The 21,302-nt window shown below is 33.6% G+C and overlaps 1 pseudogene; it reads left to right on the forward strand.

Moving 5' to 3' along the window:
- The first annotated feature begins 211 nt into the window (after window positions 1–211).
- Window positions 212–1,972, forward strand: LOC109677902 (nuclear speckle splicing regulatory protein 1-like; annotated as a pseudogene).
- Window positions 1,973–21,302: the final 19,330 nt, after the last annotated feature.

Consider the following 21,302-nt stretch of genomic DNA (forward strand, 5'->3'; position numbering starts at 1 on the left):
AGCCCCACGAGTTATTCTAAGTGACCAAGGCTATGTCAATACTTCTCAAACAACAGACATAGTCTAGGACATGGAAAAATTTAAGCTATAAGTTCTCTTTGTGGTAAGATTTAACAAATGAGGGACTAAGTGTGTTCAAGCAAAACTAAAAGAGTTAGTTGAAGTAGAATATAGATTAAAAATTCCGACGACGGCGCCGGCCACTTTCAGTGGAGACGGGAACAAGATGGCGATTCTGGGCAGGTAACCTCAGTGAGCGAAAGCCTTCAGAGGGAAGCTGCTAAGAAACAGGCCATGAAACAGACCAAACTGGAAATTCAGAAGGCTCTTGCAGAAGACTCCACTGTGTATGAGTATGACAGTATATATGATGACATGCAGAAAAAAAAGAAGGAAAATAATCCTAAATTGCTTTTAGGAAAAGATTGAAAGCCCAAGTATATTCATAACTTATTAAAAGCGGTTGAGATCAGAAAAAAGGAACAGGAAAAAAGAATGGAAAAGAAAATACAGAGAGAACGAGAAATGGAAAAAGGAGAATTTGATGATAAAGAGGCATTTGTGACATCTGCTTATAAAAAAAAAACTGCAAGAGAGAGCTGAAGAGAAAGAAAGAGAAAAGAGGGCTGCTGCACTAGAAGATGGGGTCTTGCAGCTGTTTGCCGAAGCTGGCCTTGATCCTCCAGACCTCAGCCTCCCAAGCAATTAGGATTATAGGCATCAGCCACTAGTGCTCAGCTAAAATCATTTCTTACAAGCACGTTTGGATGTAACGAAGCAGAAAAAGATCTCAGTGGATTTTGTAGACACCTATTAAATCAAGCAGTTGGTGAAGAAGAAGTACCTAAATGCAGCTTTCATGAAGCCAGGTCTGGAATAAAAGAAGAGAAGTCAAGGGGTTACTCTGATGAAGTAAATTCAGAGAACAGAATACCACAGCAGAACTGCATTCTCCATACTGGTGTGAAAGAGGAGGAAAACCCAGATGCCGACAGTGATTTTGATAGTAAGAGCAGCGAGGACGATGAAATGGGAGAAAATAAAGTGAAATTCAGGAGGGAAAAAGTCACAGAGACCTCCAAGAATTATTCCAAGCATCATAAGAATCAAACTCATTCACGGTCCTCTAGTGAAGAAAGAGGGCATGGTGCCAAACACCACACCAAAAATTCCAAGTCAAGAGGACATAAGGAAAAGGAAGATAGGCACCAAGACAGGCAATTAAGAGACCAAGAGAATTATTACACTGACGGTGACCACCGAAAAGAAAAGGATTCTCATAGGCACAGAGAGGCCAGTCATAGAGATTCCCACTGGAAGAGGCATGAAAAAGAAGAAAAAACAAGGAGAAGAGGAGACCAGAGAGAAAGAAATGACCAAGAATGGAAAAGAGAGAGATATTCCTCAAAAGAACAATAAAGAGATAGACAACAGAATGATCATGACAGATACAGTGAGAAAGGAGAAAAGGAAGAGAAAAGCAAAGAAAAGGAAGAATATATGAAGGAAAGGAAGGAAAGGTACGAAAATAATGATAAATACAGAGATAGGGAAAAACAAGAAGTAACTGTACAATCTTCAGAAAGAAATTGAGACAGAAAGGAAAGCAGTCCAGTTTCTAGGGCAAAAGATGGGTTTCTTGACCAAGAAAGACCCACCAAAATGAGAAACATGGAAGAGGACAGAAAAAGAACCCAAGAAAAACCGTCGAGTTCTGAGGCATCACTGGGAAAAAAACACAGGCTCCCAGAGGAAAGGCAAGAGAAGGGCAGAGAAGAAGAGAGAGAACCCAAGGCAGTGAGCAAGTTTGCAAAGCGGAACAATGAGGAAACCCTAATGTCAGCTAGAGACAGATACGTGGCCAGGCAAATGGCAGGAATTAATGCAAAAACTTACATCAAGAAAGAAGATGATTAATGGCTATCCCAGTCTCTGGAAGCACAGAACATTGTCAGGCCTGGAACTTGCTTTTTGAAAGCTATAATGAAATGTGTTAGCAGTGATTGGGAGTGTATTTCTAAATATATTTTCAAAATTCATGTTTTTATTTAGGTTTCAATAAGAAGTCATTCCTTTCATCTTAATGTTTGGCTAGATTTATAATATAAATATAACATTTCCTTGTTAATACCACATTCTTGGTTATACTCAAGAATCCTAAGTGTGTGTTAAATTCTGGCAGGTACCTAGTGAAGAAAATCAGCTCCATTACAACCATTAAAAAATAAACAACTCTCCCAGTAATGTTGCTTTTGAGTGTTTGGATTCATTTTGAGATGGGCTCTCACTCTTGCCCAAGCTGGTCCAAACTCCTGGACTTAAGTAGCCCTCTCCTCTAAGCCTCCTGAGTGATAGAACTGTAGGCCTGGCTTATAATGTTGGTCTTATTATCAGAGCAGTTTTATTTTTATAAATATTGTATTTCAAGTGAAAATATGTGAATTTGAAATGTAAAGATAATTGTTTTACTTGATGTTCTGAAATTTGTATTAAAGTGTAAAATGTGAATCATGCATCTTGTCTAAATAACTTTTTAGCTGACAAAATCTTGTCTTAAGTCAAAATAAAAATAGTGATATGCTTATACTAAAATAAATAAATAAATAAAAATTCCATGAGCCCCTCTAACAAATTTTCTAGGAAAATAAGATAATAATTGCAGTAGACATATCTCTGAAATACCTATCATGTACTCACGTGGTCACAACAGTATAATGCAATAATTTAGATGAAGTACATATTTGTCCTTATACTTATTGGCATGGAGCAAAGTAAAATATTGTAAAGAATTTAAATCAATCTTATATATTTATTATTATTATTGTAATTATTATGATAACTTTCATCTAATCTGTGATCCACTACTATTAAACATATTGCTGTACAAATCTGAAAGATTTTCTTTTCTTTCCTTCCTTCCTTCCTTCCTTCTTCCTTCTTTCCTTCTCTCTCTCTCTCTCTCTCTCTCTCTCTCTCTCTCTCTCTTTCTTTCTTTCCTTCCTTCCTGGAACAGTAGGTATGAAAACACATATGTATAGTGACTGAATATTTGTAATACATGTACTTACAAAACTGCTTTGTGAAATTAATAGTGAACCATAACAATAATGGTAAAAACTATTTTAAATTTCAACAAGAAGATCAAGTCCATCCACAATCTCTAAACCATCTATTTTCATGTGAACTCTGGCAGGTCTGTTTAATTATTCAATGTCAGAGAAGATTAGAAGCTGGAAAGAAATGCATTTAGAAAAATGCTTGTCTAGATATTCAGGTCACACACTTTTGCAGCAACAATTATACCCACATTCAATAAAATTGCTATGAAAAAGCATTGTGTTAAGTGTTTTGTATACACTATATATTCAGTCCTCATGATAATCCTGTAAAATTATATTATTATTCTTCCTATTGTTAGCATATAAGAAAATTTATCTTATTGTTATATAAGTAATAACTGCATTAATTAACAGCATGTTAAGGCTAAAAGAATGAAGTATTTTCAGATTTGACTACAGATCCTTGCTCTTAATCACTAAGCTCTAATTCTAGGAAATCATAAATTAAAAGAAGAAATGCATTTTTTGAAATAACTATAATCTAAATCATATCAAGTCTTCAAACTAACTAGTCACTAATCAGGTATGTATAGTGGTTGGGTTTGGAATGAGAAAGGTTGGGTACTCACATATATTAAGGTATCTTACTCTGTAAAAGGTGATATATTTTTCATGAATGGATGAGAGGCCCTAGAGAGTTTTCACAATACATGCTGTTTGAAACAGTAAAGTAAAAAGATAAAGCTTATGGAGATGTATATGTATATGTAATATATATGTAAATATTCTTATGGTCATCAATTTTTTTCCACATATGAGAGAAATACAAAAATTTAAAACTACAGAAAAATTCATGACAAATCTCTTGACATATTCCCTATATACAGCCAAAGCATGTGACTTTTCTTGATAAGCTTATAAGAGGTAAGGTAATCATGTATTTAGTAGTATTTTCTAAAAGAGTTAAATAAAAAATACTGTGTGAGAAAAAAAAGCAAATAAAATTTGATACAATTCACGTGACACCTAGTAGCTCTATCTTCACCATTAAACCATTTTAAAATATAGTGCTCTGATATGCCCAGATGATTTATTAGAAACAAAAAAATACATTGCCGAACCCACTGGTATTTTAGTACCTGATGATAAAGTAGGCAGAGATAAAGGGAGTGAAATTAATTCAGAAGCAACTGGCTTTTCCTGGGAATCAGTTTTCGCTGACTGGGTAGGTTCTAATCTAATTTCTACTCAATTGTTTGTCCAGCAGGCTTTAAAGCCAGCATAGTCATAGCTGAACTTTTAAAAAGGCAACCATGAACTCTAGTAATTCAGACCGTTTTCTTTTCTAAATTAGTATTGCAAAAACTGCCCCTCACAAAATAGTAGATGTTATTTAGTCAATTTAGGGAATTTTACATGTATTTTTAATGAAATAGATATGAAAAAAACAGGCCATGTGTCCATCTACATCTCCTAAACAGAGATGAATATAGCTTTACAAAAACTTTTGCTTGAACCCTTGATGTCCATGGAGAGGATAGGGTTGGACTATAGGAGGTTAGAGACTTGTGTGTTGTTTCCAAAGTTAAATGCATTTCTAAATCTAGTAGAAGCTAAAATATTAAAATATTAACTAGAATTGCCCATAGGCCATTGAGCATCATGGTAAATCTAATTAAAAAAACCCTGAGATACCACCTTATATTGTTGGGGTCTCTCTCCAGTATGACTGTTACAATATCAATTTAGGAGCATATTTTGTTCCGCCTTCTCAGTGTGAAGAGCCCATCCTTTTTTCCTGTCCTCTTGGACCTCCAATACTTTATTTAGTCTTAGAACAGGGAAGTTTTCTAAACTAGCTCTTAGTTCATCAGTCTAATTAAATGTTAATTTAACATTTAAAAATACTTCTTTAGCATTTGGTCTGTGCTAATGTTTTTGAGCTTTATTCCTTTTGATTACTATCAAAAATAAGATGCAGCAGAATGAAAACACTCATTTAAACCACAATGCATGGGGGGTGTTTCATACTTCTATGCTGAGGTGTGGTTTCTTATCTTGTCTTTAAACTCGTAAACCTTCAATTTGTTCTTAAGTCTATCCACACATCCCTATAAGCCTTTCTTTATACTTCTCACTGTGAGTATCAGAAAGATGGTTCATGTTTTCTGCTTTCATGATCCCTTATCAGACTTTCTCAAACCTTGTATAACTTTTTACTGTAAGTGTCTAATAGAGGATGAAATACAATGCATAGTAGGAGACTAATGTGTATTTTTTGACTGAAAATATACCAATAACCATGGAAAGTTATTAATATTAGCTGGATAAATTTATTCAATTTTTGTTCCCCTTTCCCCCAAATTGAATAATATTAATGTATTAAAACTACAAAATTGAAAATGGTTTAATGAAATTTGAATTTCTACATGATATAAATAAATCATCATCATTATTTACACATTATTCTTGTAGTCTTACAAATAACTGCTTGCCTAGGAATTGTTATTTTACTTGCATTGGTTTTTTTTTTTGTTGTTTTTTTTGGTGGGTGAAGAGGAAGCAATGTTACTGAAAACACAGCAGACGGGAAAAGAAGATAATAAGAAGAATAACTTAAGCTAAAATCTTTCCCCAATAATTCTGGCTTAAAGAGTTTTTTAAATCTACCAAGCAGTACAGAAAACCTCAAGACTCACAAAAATCAAAGAATCAGTCGTTCCTCTTAATGGGATAGAACTACAAACTCAAATCACTGTTAAAAATTTTAGAATAAACAAAAAAAATATTATGCCTGACCTATTTAAATTAAAAAAAAATGAATACCCCAGAACTGTGGTCATCTTCCTTGATTGTGGAATGATAAAGAAGTATTTTTTTCTCTTTGACATGCACCATGAATTAGAACATTTTTCTTGGCATGTAGTGTTTCAATCACACAAGCGCTGTAACAGATAATCAAGGGAAAATTGAATCCATATCTTACAAACGTAATCATAAGTAGATATTTCACACTAATCCTGGCAAGTGTGATCTGAAATATTGGACATATGTGTAACAGGAAGGGATTAAGCTGACATCTGTGTTTCTGATAGTGAGGTGTGGATTCCAAAGACACAGGGAATTAGGGAGTGATGAAACTGGAAGTCAAAGTACAGTATTGAGAGCAGCTTGGGAAATTAAGATGGTGACTATTTTTTACAAATTTTTCATTCATGTATCACATTAGGCTCTGTGATCCATATCTATTATATGTATGCATTTTTATTTATGACTTTTAGGAAGGCATAAAACATCTAGTAGGTCTTGTTATGGATTGTGACTTTTTTAAAATAACCTTGCAAAGTATATATTTTTATAATTTTTATAGTCTATGTACTGTCTTCTCTTATTAGTCAAGTGATGTGTGCATATTCTCAACAAGCATTTTTTTAAATTCATTTCTTCACATTGTTTGCGTCATTTCTCTCCCCTGCCCTCTTCTCCCACACTTTTCCCCCTTCCCCACTCAGTTCCAAGCAGGTCCTGTTCTGTCTTTATCACTAGTTTTGTTAAAGAAAAGAGACAAGCATAATAAGGAAGACAAAGTGTTTTTGCTAGTTAGTTAAGGATAGCTATCCAGAAATATTCCTAGCATTGCTTTCATGTACACATGTTATGATGCATGTTGATTCATCTCTAACTGATCTTTACCCTGGTTACTGATCCCATTCTCATGATAACCTCTGTTGCTTTAACAGAGCAGGGACATTAAACACTTTCATATTTGAGGTTTTCTACCTATTTCTATATCACCAGTATGTGCTCTCCCCTTGTCATGTGGTCTCAGTCCACCACATTGATACATTTGCCCTAGATCTAAAAATTCGCATATGAGGGAGAACACATGATTTTTGGTGTTCTGAGCCTGGCTGACCTCGCTCAGAATGATGTTCTGTACTTCCATCCATTTACCTGCAAATGATAAGATTTCATTCTTCTTCAAGGCTGAGTAAAATTCCATTGTGCACAAGTACCACATTTTCTTGATCCATTCATCAATAGTGGGGCATCTTGGCTGTTTCCATAACTTGGCTATTGTGAATAGCACTGCAATAAACATGGATGCGCAGGTGCCTCTGGAGTAACCTGTGCTGCATTCCTTTGGTTATATCCCCAGGAGTGGGATTGCTGGATCAAATGGCAGGTCTATGTTTAGATTTTTAAGAAGCCTCCAAATTTTTTTCCAAAGTGGTTGCACCAGTATGCATTCCCACCAACAGTGTACAAGGGTTCCTTTTTCACCACATCCTTGCCAACACATGTTGGTGGTGTTTTTGATGATGGCTATTCTAACAGGGATGAAGTGGAATCTTAGTGTGGTTTTGATTTGCATTTCCTTTATGATTAGAGTTGATGAGCATTTTTTCATGTGCTTTCTTGTCATTTGAATTTCTTCTTTTGAGAAAGTTCTATTAAGTTCAGTTGCCCATTTTTTAATTTGTTCATTGATTTGGGGAGAGTTTATTTTCTTAAGTTTCCTGTATATTCTGGTTATCAGTCCTTTGTCTGATGTATAGCTGGCAAATATTTTCTCCCACTCTGTGGGTGGTCTCTTGAGTTTAGAGAATATTTCTTTTGTTGTGCAGAAGCTTTTTAATTTTATGAAGTCCCATTTGTCCATTCTTTTTCTTAGTTGCTGGGCTGCTGGGGTTCTATTGAGGAAGTCCTTGCCTTTACTTATTAGTTCCAGAGTGTTTCCTGCTCCTTTCTGTAGTAACTTCAGAGTTTCCGGTCTGATATTTAGGTCCTTGATCCATTTTGAATTGATACTAGTACAGGGTGATAGACATGGATCTAGTTTCAGTTGCTTGCAGATAGATAACCAGCTTTAGATTCCTAGGATCAGAGACACATTCATAAATATAAATATATATTTAATAAATCAATAATTAGTGAATGGATTTCCTACAATAATCTACATGTTCAATATATTCTCCATGTTTAAGGGAATGAACCAAAGAATTAACAAATGATGAGCGGTCCCATTATCCAAAGTTGTGATTATTTTGCCATGGTATATTATGCTCATTTTAGGAACCCTACTGGATTTCTGTATTCTTACAATTTTGAGGCAAAAAGATGGTTGTGCACTGTAAAAATTGAGGCATATTACTTTTGCCTTCTCATAGAAATGTGAGAAATTGGCCCCTCAATAAGTGGAGTCTCACTTTTCCTTCCTCTGCATTTCAGTCAGCCGTGTCACATGGTTTGACTAACAAGCCATTTGTTAAATGATGGCAGCAGAACCTTTCTTCTTTTGTTGTGCAAGGAAACCATGAGCATGCTGTGAGAAAAACCTTGGGCTCTGCTAGTAAGTGGTGAGACACAAGGACACCTTCTCTCCCTTGTCCCAGGTGACTGGCTACAAACGGCTGTCTCTATAAGAATGACACAATCCTAAATCACCTGCCTTCAGCCATCCTCCCAAAGAACAGACATATAATCAAGGTTAGCAACTGTTAGCTGAGCTGGCTCAGATCAGAACAATCATCCAATTAATTCAACAAACTGTGAGTCACAAACATGGTCACTAAGTTTTGGTACAATTTTGTCACATGACAACAACTGGTACTGAGGCTGAATGCAGGAAAAACAGAGGTTCTCCTATAATTGTGTATCCTTAATAAGTTCAGGGACCTTTTAAGGTGTTTACTGACATTCAAATATAGAAAAAAAGTATTTTGTACTGGCCGCTCCTAACAATGCCATGAGTAAAAGACTTACTTGTGTCAGGAAAGAAGACTAAGTTTTAACTTGATGTAGTTACAATTGACAATGGATCATTTTTATGTATCACAAAAGTGGCATTTGTGTGAAAAAACTGAAAACAAGTCCCAGGTTGAACAGTTAAGATTTAATTAGGATAGACAAAGGACAAGATTTCTTCTAAATACTTATTCACAAGATTTGTCATAAGTATATTGTAATTGGAATAACAGAAATGGGAGTGCAGATTTAGAATGTTCTGTTTAATCCAAGGCTAAACTGAATTTTGATGTTGTAAATGATACAACATACAAAGTTATATTTGAATGTTAAATCATTCTAATAACATTGGATAGCAGATTTTGATATATACACTGACAAGCACCATATTCATTTGCTTTTAACAGTTATTGAATGTTTTGTTGAGTAAAGTTTTGGCCTCCTATCATATTCCATTAAATGATTCCAGTATCACTATGATCTGATACTCAGATTCAAATTTCTGATATTACAAAAAATTGCTTCCCATGCTGCCATTGTTGATGTTCCATTCTGCTAAACCAGATGTCTGTTATCCATCTTGCCACATATGCATTAAACTACTAATTTCAGGGAAGAAATAAACTGTTTTTGTTGTTACAATGTTAAAATGAAAGGTTTCTAAGATATAATGCTGAGGAGGATTTTTATAATACAATTTATTATATTTATATGTATTTACTCATCTTCTAACACTTTTCCATCACTTTTGCGTAATTTCAACTGTAATGCCAATAGCAATATGTTCATTTTGTGATATCATGCCTTCTCAATTAGAAACTCATGTATGCTATTGCCTTGCCTCATAAGAGTGATCCATCTAGGTTTTTCCAAAGTACCAGCTGCCAGTATCTGCACTATTGTTGAAGTGAAGAAATTAGTAATCACTCACTAGAAAATAAATTGTGTGTGCATAACAAAAAGACCAAGGAATTGAGCATAGAATCTTCCTGCCTTTCTCTGAATCAATTGAAGATTTTGAAATAGACTAAAATCTTTCACAAATATTAAACTATAGTTACCAGATAAATGTTTTTCTTTTATATTAAGACATTTCTCCTCTATCAAAGTATAAAGTTTTACACTGAATCACCAAGAGTGGACACCTTAATTCATTCCATTGAGGGAGTATCTACTTATGAAGTTTTGCCGAATTCTTTACATATTTCACATTGTTGATTTTTAAAAATGTCTAAAACATCTTTAATTCATCTCAAGAGGTACAGCAGTTGAAATAGGGTACGACTTCTGGGACAAGGTGATATATGAACTATATTGAAATCCTACCTTCCAGTTCCAGGCAAGCCATTGTGTCACTACAGCACTGAATAACACCTCAATTTCCTAAAGAACGTGAATTTTGATTACTTGTCCAAGTTGCTCTTGAGTTCATGTATAATTAATGTTTGTTGTTTTAAACTGTTTTGTATTGAGGTACTTTTTTTACTCAGCAAAAAATAGCTAATACATCTAACCAAAACAACTGGCAAATTCAATAAATCTACTAGATAATTAGAATATTTCTCAAATGTTGATCTTAAAAAATGATTAGATTTTCTAAAATGTCTTCTGTGTTTCTGAAAATCTTATGAGATTATTTTAGTGAAATTACAAAGACATGATATGGGCAGTAAGGAAAAGGGTTTCATGTATAACTAGAAATATAGGATTGGGGATGTCTCACACTTGGTAGAGCATTTGCCAAGAATGTACAAGCCCTAGGTTAGAGCTCCCCCACCCCAAAAGAAGAAAGAAACTAAATTATAAAGACTGTGGAGTTGAGAAATTAGCTATTCACATCCAGTTATTTATTCTTACATATGTATGGAATTGATCTGGAATGATGTTAGTGCAAAGTTACGTGAGTCTCTGGTTTCCTGTGTGTTTACACATTTACTGGCACATCACATTAACTTTCCTTTGAAAATCTGGAAGAAGAAAGAGTTTGGAATTAGAATCAAGGGGAATATTAATCAGGGAGACACATATAGCACATACAAAAGGGGGAAAGAAAAAGAGAGAGAGGAGTGAGAGAGGAGAGAGAGAAAGAGAGAGAGAGAGAGAGAGATTCAGATTTATTCTAAGAAATTGGTTGAGAAGTCTCACAATCTGTTATCTGTAAACTGGAGACTCAGTATGAAAGCCAATGGGATAATTTAGTCTGAATCTAAATGCCTAAGAACCAGGGAAGTTGCTGGTACAAATCCCAGAGCATGAACTATAATAAATGAGATGGCATGCCCCAGTTCACATAATAAGGGAGAGAAAAAGAGGCAAATTCTACCTATACCTGTATCATCACTGGGGAGGGAAATCTACTGTGTGTGTCTACTGATACAAAGGCTATTCTCATCCAGAAACAACCTCACAGTCACATCCAAAATAATGTCTGCCCAAATATCCAGGCATCCTCAGATCCATTCAAGTTCACATCCAAAATTAACTATCTCAAGGTATAAGGCTAGCAGTGGAAGAGTGAGTCAAATACAAAAAATTGTATGCTCCATGGCCAGTGCTTGATTTCCTATGGTGGAGAAGTAGGAGCTGGAAGTTGAAGCTGACTTGTCAATTTAAGAAAAACTATGTCACCCAGCTGACAATCAACTATGCTTGTGTCCAGAGTTCCCCATATAATATGACTTCTGGAAAAATTCATTATATTGTTCTTTCATACAAACCATCAATACCTTGGAGATGCATGGAATATACTTTACCTATGTTATTAGTCTTAGGGAAAGAAAAAAATCACAGGCCACATACTGGAGAGTGTCAGAATGCTCCAGCATTTAGCTTCACAGACTTTGCCGGGGACGAATCGATGAAAGAGCAAGAGGAGAGAAATTAGACTGTGTGTGCTGACTGCAGAAGACAAGATGTCTGCCCCTGTGAAAAACTCCTTTGAGCATGTCCAAGAAAACTGGTATGTTCTCACGGCCACAGGAATCCTGTGAGTAAAAAGCAAAAAAAAAAAAAAAACAAAAAAAACTGCAACAATTTACAGACACAGTCTGGGAAGTTTGGGATATACAGTAGAGTTGATTAATATGCTTATACCTTTTAAGTGCTTCCTTCCTCCTCTCCTTTCTACAATCCTTCCTTCTTCACTTCCTGCCTTCCCTTTTTCCTTTGTCCCATGCCTTCCTTCCTTCCTTCCTTCATCTTTGTTTTCCTCCATTCTTCTACTATTTCTACTATACATTTATTCTCTCTCTCTCTCTTTCTCTCTCTCTCCTTCTGTCTCTCATATTCTACATTGCTTGATCACTTTTCCTTTAGAATCTGTATCAATTGGCCATGAGTGAGAACTTTCATTCAAACTACATTTACAAATTGCTTTACATACTTCATGTTTCATGCTAGACACTCTAATCTAGCGCCTAACCCTACTAAGGGTGCTTTTGAACATATCTTTGTTCTATGGCACATCCTAAAAAAATCACAAAATTCAGTAATCATGCTATGCAACTCCAGACAAGTGAATAGAGGACTAAATATTACCTTGAAGACTGTCTGTTGCAGCAAATTGAAACTTGGCATATATTTTGACAGCCAGATGTGATATTTCTTCCTGATTGCATGGCTCATAGTCACTTTAATAATACATTGTTTTCCCAACTAAAGCTCAGAGGAGGTGCAACATCTGGTTTCTAGTGAAAAAGCCAACTTAATTTACTTAAATCCCTGGTGTGATTTACAAAGCACCAAAGAAGGTGGAACCCTTTGACACATTGTAGAATACCAACTGGCTATGTCTACCTTGGCAAGGATTTTCTAAATGGCTCATTTAGAACAATCAGGGAGTCTTTTATTTGGTACCACCCTAACAGCCAAAATGTTTACATTTCTAAATGGAAAACTTCTTTCTTCATCTGTGAACATTTCTAAGAAAAAGCAAATGCTTTGGTCATAAAAGGCAAAGACAATGTTTACTTTTGAAGAATAGAGATTGTAGAATATTTCCCAAATATTGTCAAACATTGTGTTGAAAATATAAGAATATATGATAAGTTCCTGGCATGAAGTGCAATTATTAGCAAAATTTTAAGCAAGTAAGCAGGCTCAGAATTTCAGACAGGCTACCAGCCCTTGCAGTGGAACTATTAGATAGTTGAAAATATATCCAACGCACAATAGCAAATTGAATGCTGATATGAAGAAAATTACCAGGATAATTGAGACAAGCCCTCACATGTACTACAATTTTTCCAAATTACTAACAAAAAAGAATTTCAATGTCTCGACTTTGAGGTATTTTTTCGTGTTATTTTTGCTCCTTGTGATTTTGAACCTAGATTTTTATAAAATTCATATTTAATTCACATTTTCTTGATACTCAGTATGTAATGTCATTGGCATTATTGCAAAAAGGCTGAAACCTAGTATTTGGTTATGAGAATGTTTCTATCATTATCAGGGTTTTTTTGCTTTTTTTTTTACTTGAACTACATTTTTACATGGAAGAAAACAGGTTTTATGCTTGTTGAATTCATCATAACAAAATTAGCGAAGTTATAATGAAATAAATATGATAAAGCTATATTTTTACAAGAAAGAATAAATGTATAAATATAATTTTCTACAAAATAAATAAAACTATTATTTTAGATTTAAATGATATATAGCAATAAATCATTGTAATGAGGGTAGAAAGTCATAAAAGTGCTTCTTATAAATGCCATAAATTTAAGTATAAATCTGACATGAATTAACCTTCCTGCCACCCAGGCTAATTATATTCTTAGTGACATCCAGCTATCAATTAGGAAACTTTTTCAGATTTTGCTTTATTTTGTATATTTATATATAAAGCCTGAAAGTCATTAGGTGTGTTCTACTCTCTTAGTCTTGTATCAGTATGTCAATTTAAAACTTATATCCTTGATTTTGGGTTTTAAAGCCAAGAATGATTTAAAGAATTAAGTTTACAATTTTTAAATCATACGTGTGTTATAAATTGTGATAGGAGCTGTCATGTAAACTCACTCATATTACTCTTTCCAACCACACTAATACATAAAGTGCTTGTTGCTTTCTAAGAGATGAAACAAAAAGCAGAATCCTTGAAGTTGCATTTAATATTTAATAAAATCACAAGAATTCTTGTTCTCATTGATTATCTGCATTCAATCAAATCACAATATATGTGTTTCAATCTATTAAGTATAATGTTCCATTCAATACTACAAAATTATGACCCATCCCAAAATCTTGATCCTTTGCCTCTCTATTCTTAAGAAACAATAAAATTAATGCATTATAAGATGTTTATCAGTATTTGATGTTATAAGTATAAAATTTTGTAGCCTAGTTAGTTATGCACTAAAAGTTAAATTATATATTTAAACAAGAAGATGCATCATAGATTGCTGTTAATTACTTTTACAACTTTTATATGAAAAAATGTAGATCTTTTTTTGGATTTTGGCTATTGTCATTTGTGCTGTGGTTTGGAGGAGTTTATTTGCTTTTTTTATTGTTTTGCTGGGTGGGAAATTCATTGTGGCATTTGCAAAAGTTCTTACAATATATCAAATATATTATACTTAGATTTACCCTCTCCTTCCCTCTCCTTTATTCCCCTCTCCCCTCCATTCCTGGAATAGTTTCAATAGGTGTCATCTTTGCACTTACATACATGTGTACACGGTATTGCAACATATTCACCCTCCTACCCCCTTTCCCCACCACTTAACCTCCTCCCACTATACCAATCAACCACTCCTATTCCTCCCTCCTGTTCTCCAATTTGGTAGAGGAGAAAATGAAAAAGAAAAAAATTACATTTTTGCTTTCTTGAGATAAAAGTAGCTTGAGACAAGGACTTAAACTAGCCTCTGACTCTTAATATTACTGTCTATGATTTCTGATTGCTGGGATTATATGCATGCATACCATGCCAGAAAGGTAATTTCTTAGAAATACTTGAAAAAAATGTGTAATAGGTCATTTCATAAAATAAGTGCCATTTTTTTTGCTATTTTGTTTTGATTATTCTGATTTAAGTTGCTCATAAAATAAAATTGATTTTTCAGTTTTAAAGGAATTATATTGCTGACACATTTCTAGAAGATGAGACATGAAAAGTGAATAGATAAACAAAAATCCTCATTAAGAATTCACACTCCAATTAGGAAAGAAAATGAAAAATTGAGCAAATGAGCAAGTAAGTAAAGATAATAAATTGTTGTGTCAATCAAGGGTCCTCAGAGAAATGCAATCAGCAGTGTAGTGTGTGTGTAGTGTGTGTGTGTGTGTGTGTGTGTGTGTGTGTGTGTGTGTGTGTTAGAGAGAGAGAGAGCGAGAGAGAGAGAGAAAGACTGAGTGTTTTATTTTTCAGAATTGTTTTTAAGACCTGCCCTTGAGAAGGCAGAAAACTCAGGAAAGAGATAATGTTGTGGTCTTTATTCTGAAGTCTGTAGGGCAAGCAGAGAGGCTGAATATTCCGACAAGATAGGATAAGATTCTTATTAGTATGTGAAAGTAGAATGCCTTCTTTTTTTTTCTCTTAAGACTTTCAACTACTTACATGAAGTTCATCTACATTTTAAGGACAGTTTTCTGTACTAAAATCAACTGATTGTCAATATTAGCCACATCCCACATTGCTTTCACACCAACATCTGGGCTCGTGTTCCACCAAATGACTGCATAACAGCCTACTCTCAATGACAGATACACAAAATTAATGACCACAGTAGTTTGAAGAAAAGCAAAGTGTGATTAAAAGGTAAAATTGTGGGGAAAGAGAAGTACATCTTTCAAGCAGAATAGTCAAGGGAAAAAAATTTATGATGTCAATATTCCAGCAGAAACATGAACTGAGGAGAAAATTAAAGAAAAATTGTTGGATTAGAGGTAACATAGAAAAAAAAAAATAAGTCCAAAGGCTCTAGGGAAGGAATTTGGTTAGTATATTTTATGAACAGCAAAGATATCATTTCTGTTACAGAAAAATTGAGAAAAGGGAGTAGTGAGACATCGGCTAAGATAATAAGCTAGAGCAAGTGGAGTAAGAATATATGGGCCACAAGAAGGACTTCTGTTTTTATATTGAGATCGAGAGACATTGTAGAGTGTGGTTGGGCAGTGAAGGCACATGGTTTGCAATGCTTAAATGACATGACTTAGGGGCCCAGGCAGAAATGAGTATGTGTTGGATTACATCAGTAATAGGATGGGATCTAGAATTAGAGAAAGAAAAAAGGAAATGAAGGATTACCCCAAATGTTATTTTGGCTTTAAATACTATAAAAAAAACAAAAGCAGCTACCATTTACAAAAAGAGAGGCCCAAGACAAAGAGGTGATTGGGTGATTGAGGAAAGTGTTAACTTGGAAATTTTCTAGACTATTCATGCAGAAATGTCCAGTAAGAAATGAAGAGTATTATTAGAGAAAAACATCAGACAGTTTTCAGTATATCAATAGTGCTGAAATCCATTATAGTACAATAATCACTTACGTTTATGAAAAAAGGAATTTTGAAGAACTGAATAAGATATGCTTGAGAAGACAAAGGGAGAGCAATAAAACAGCAACAACAACAACAAGAACAAAGCTAAGACTGAATTAACACCTTGAATTCAGAAGTACAAACAAATGAAGACCTAAAGATTTGTTCAAGTTGTTTTGTAATCTATTATGAGAATCTCTTCAAATAAAAAGATTTTACATGTAAATACATTTCAATGTCCTTCATTTTGTATCACTCTCTGAAGTTCTGGATAAATATCTCCATATTAGAGTCTTAGAAAAATTCAACAACAAATTAATCTATTTAAACTGTTAGAATTCAATATTTCAAAATTTTTTTAATCTTGGCAGCTAACTGATTCCATGTTCCTAAAATTATTTTTCTGATTACTTTTCTTTTCTACATGCTTCTAGTCTGACTCTTTTGATGTGATTTGCCTATTCTTTTGAAATTTATAACTAATAACATTGTCTTTAACTTTTTTGTGCTTACAGTGATTGATATGGAGTGAAGGTGTCTAGCTTGGGAAATCTTTTCAATTTAAAAGCAAGTTTAACTAACTCCTCCTTGAATAAGTTTATCCTTAACTGTTTTTTATCATGCTGCAAGTGGGATAGTTTCCTTAATTTGTTTTTTAGACAGTGCATTACTAATATATAGAGATACTATTGATTTTGTATATGAATTTTGGATATTGCAACTTTGCTCAATTATACTCATAATTTTACAAACATGATCATGTTGTCTCAATGATAGAAACAATTTAACTTTTTTCTAATGCAGATGTCTTCTGTTATTCTCTGGCTAGGACTCCTGTACTGTATTCAATAGAGGTAGCTAGAGTGGGAACCCTTGTCATGTTTCTCACCTTTGAACAGTTTTTAATCTCTTCACATTCGACCAATGTTCAGCAGTGGGCTTGTCATGTATGGCCCTTTATTCTGTCCCCAAATTTATTATGAATCTCTATCATAAAAGGATTTTCTCAATAACTTTTCTGTATCTATTGAGATAATCACATGATTTTTTCGTCCTTAACTCTGTTGATTTTCTGGATCAAATTTATTGATTTATGTGTATTGGATCATTGTTGCCCTCTGGAAGAAATGTCATTAGTTATCTTAGTGTGCTGCTGAACTAGAATTGCAAATATTTAATGAAGAATTTTTGTATCTATGTTCATCAGTGACATTGTCTTAGTTTTCTTTTTTACTGTGTCCTTTTCCTGGCCTTGTTATGAAGGTATTGCTAACCTCACAAATTTGACCAAAGACAAAAAAGATCTGTATCCTAAAAACTATAAAATATTAATGAATAAAAATTGAGGTAGATGCAAATAAATGAGAAAATAATCTGTGATCATGATGTAAAAACATATTTTAAATATTCTACCTAAAGCAATCTATAGATTCAATGAAAGTATCCCCAAATTCATATGAAATTATAAAATAATTCAAACTAGCCAAAAAAATCTTGGGCAAAAAGAAAGCTGGAAGCTTAAGCATGGTGCCTGCATGTACTGATATAAAATAAATATTTACCAATGTAAAGGAAGAGAAAGATGAGAAATGAATTCACATATTTATGATCAATTGATCTTTGACAAAGTTGTCAAAAATATATTATGGGAAAAGATTAGGTTTCTCAGTAAACATTGTTGGGAAAACTGGGCTTCCACTTGCAAAAACAATCAACTCAAAAATATAGGAGAAAATCTTCAAAACAGTTATCTTTTTCAGCAATGATGTTCTTGGATATGGTCTGTAAAAGTGCACATGACAAAAGTAAAAAGACAAATGGAATTATATCAAATTAAAAGACACTACATAGCATATGAACAATCAGCAGAATAAAGAATGGGATAACCTGCTTTGCAAGTGTGAAGCCTTTTGTTCAAATCCCAGTCTCACCAAACACAAAATAAGAAAAGAATGGGAGAAAATATTTCTAAATTTTTCATCTGATAGGTGATTAATATCCAAAATTTATAAATAAATCAAACAATTCAGTATCAAGAAAATAGTGCAATTTAAAAGTGGTCAAAGGACCCAAAATTTTTCTCTAAAGAAGACTTACAAATGGCCAAGGTGCACACAAAGACAATGCTAATCTCTTATCATAAGTATAACAAAAATTAAGATCACAATCAAATAACATCTTACACCTGTTACAATAACTAGTAACAAAAAGGCAACAAGAGCTGATGAAGATGTGGAGAATATGGAATCCTATGTACGTTTGGTGAGAAAATAAATTAGTGCAGCCATCATGACAGGCATTCAGTGTCTCAAAAATTTAAAAATAGAACCATAATATGATCTCACAATTCCAACAGTTGGTATGTATCTAAAGGAAATTAATTTAATAGGTCAATGAGAGGCTGTACTTTCATGTCCATTGAAGCATTATTCAAAACAGTCAAAATACAGAATCAATGCAAGTACCTATGGAAGAATAAAAAATAAAAGGAAATTATTTCACAGTGTATACGAATAACAAAAAATCATTTTTACACAAATATGTAGTTTTTGGCAGTTTACTCCAATGAACCTGGGAAAAAACATTTTAAGTAGGTTTTAGACTGAATGATGAAGGTGAGGGAAAGAGAAAAATAAAGATGACTGTAAGATTTTTGCCTAAGATAATAGTGAAAATGATTGCCAATAATAAGGTGGAAAGACTTGATAGTGGATATGGGAACAGAATTGCTTTATAGAAGATTACATTAAATTTGTAAGGTTTAATAGATAACTGAATGGTGATGAATACAATGGCTAATGAACATTTGAGTTCCACTAGTGGGATGGTTTGATCAGATAAATTTGGAAGTGATGAACATAAAATGCTATTATGTATTGAATGGAGTTGGACTAAAATGAATGTAGAGAGAACAGAAGGTGTTACAGGACAGAAGAAGATATGTGAAGATATGTGTGGAATTGGGAAAGAACAATAATTTTCCAGTAGAAATTTTGGTATCATCCTTATGACAATAATAAAAATAAACCCCAAGTTAGAAGTAAACAGGGAAAACATTACCAATATGGTGACCTGCTGATATAGTTACTGGTAGTCTGTATTGTTAGGTTAAACAAATCATCACAATCTCTTTCTTTTCTACCTATTTCTAATCTAGCCCTATGTGGGGAGTAAAAATGCAGAGTCTGGACACAGAACATTTATTCAACTTTAAATTTTCTGCTAATCAAATCATTAAATCTATGAGATGCCAGAAAACTAATTTTCATTTTTCTTAATTATTACATTAAAAACATTATTTTTCCTCTATTGCATTTTCTTAAAAATCAATTAAGGAAGTTAGGTTACTTTGTAAATAGTCACTACTTTTTCATAACTCACTTGGAGTGATTTTGGTGTTTTGTCTTTGTTTCTTTTTTCTGTATCAACTGTTATTTCCTTCCTCAAATTAACTATCTTGGAATTACTCTCATAGAGGATATAGTTAGTCATCAACAATTATGAGAAAGCTGATGAAATTAGTTAAAAGACTGTAATAATTTTGTTTATTTTTAAACTCAAAATTAAACAGTGGAAAGACAGAAAGTCAAGTTTTATAAATATTAACTAATGCTCTCAACCTTCACAAGTTGTAGGAAAGAGGAAAAAGTTGGCTTTGTGTTTTTCTAATTCAAAATGACAGCATTGTCCAGTGGGAGTGGCGTGTTCATATATGGGAAATGAAGTTGTGAAGTTTGGTCATGTAGTGAAAGGTGCAAACATTGTTCTATAAACAATGTTTTCTTTATCTTATACAGAGAAATCATGGTTGGGTTAATGGTGTCACCTTGATCACATGTCTGATAAGTGCCAGAATAAGGTATAGGCTCCTGTCTTTAAACTCTGCCTCCCAGGTTGTAGGTTTCATCCTGTAACATATCAAGTTCTTAGTAGACTAACTCATGTGGATGTAGCTCTTGGTATATCAGGAAAAGGGACACAGTTAGTAGATTGGTCAAGGAAACAGATAAAATAAGAAACAAATAAAGCAGTAATGCTGAACAGACTCTGGCAAAGTTTCCTGCATTGTGCCTTTGCTCAATGCATATAGAATGGAAAGGATGAGAAGTCTTGAAGTGGGGTGGGTGAAGCACCAGGTGCTTTCAAAGACATTAGAATTTTGTTAGGGCATGGAAGAATAGATGGTTATTCAATTTTCATGGTGCTTGGGTAAATTTAAATGGTTGATTCTCAAGAGTATACAGAAGTACAAAGACATTTTCTGATTGTGTGTTTTGTGAACCTTTTGCAAAATATAAGCAATATAGAAATATTTCAAAGAAAAGCAAAATTACCTCTAATCTTTACAAAAAGACATCATTGAAGTTATTTTGGGTGTATGGTCAGTGCATTTTTCCTTATACCATGAAATCATATTTTATATAAGATTTCTTGTATTTTTCTTATCATATTTAATTATGTGAACATGAGCATATCCTCAATTTCATTCATACACATTACAATGATGTAGTATTATCACAATGTATATAACATTATGTAGTTATTATCTTTCTGTTAAAGTTCAGATTGCTTCACATTTGTTTTGAATAGAATTGTACAACCATATTGATTATTGTCTTACAGTTGAAAAACCTTGATATATAAAAGTGCAAGTTTTTTAAAATTATATACTATGTAGTGTTTTCTCGCACTTGTCATTAAAGTAGTCATAATTGAGAGAAAAGCGAACACCATTTTTATGAGCCCATTCTTTACTTCAGTTACTGGGAATTTGCCAGCTGAACTATTTAATTGAAATAAATTAAAAACTGTTGGAATCTATAAAGATAAAACATTAAGTAGCTTTGAGCCCAAAAATCCCACACTTGAAAAAATAGTCTAAATGCTGAATGCAAAGTCTTCAACTTTAGTAAAGGTGATCTCTTCAGAAATAACTTCTACTTTGCAGTTCAATGCATGACTGAACCAAGTCCCTTCATGAGTCTTTTTCTGCAAGTCTTGCTT

Source organism: Castor canadensis, chromosome 3 (assembly GCF_047511655.1).
Source record: "Castor canadensis chromosome 3, mCasCan1.hap1v2, whole genome shotgun sequence".
In the NCBI taxonomy this organism is placed as follows: domain Eukaryota; kingdom Metazoa; phylum Chordata; class Mammalia; order Rodentia; family Castoridae; genus Castor; species Castor canadensis.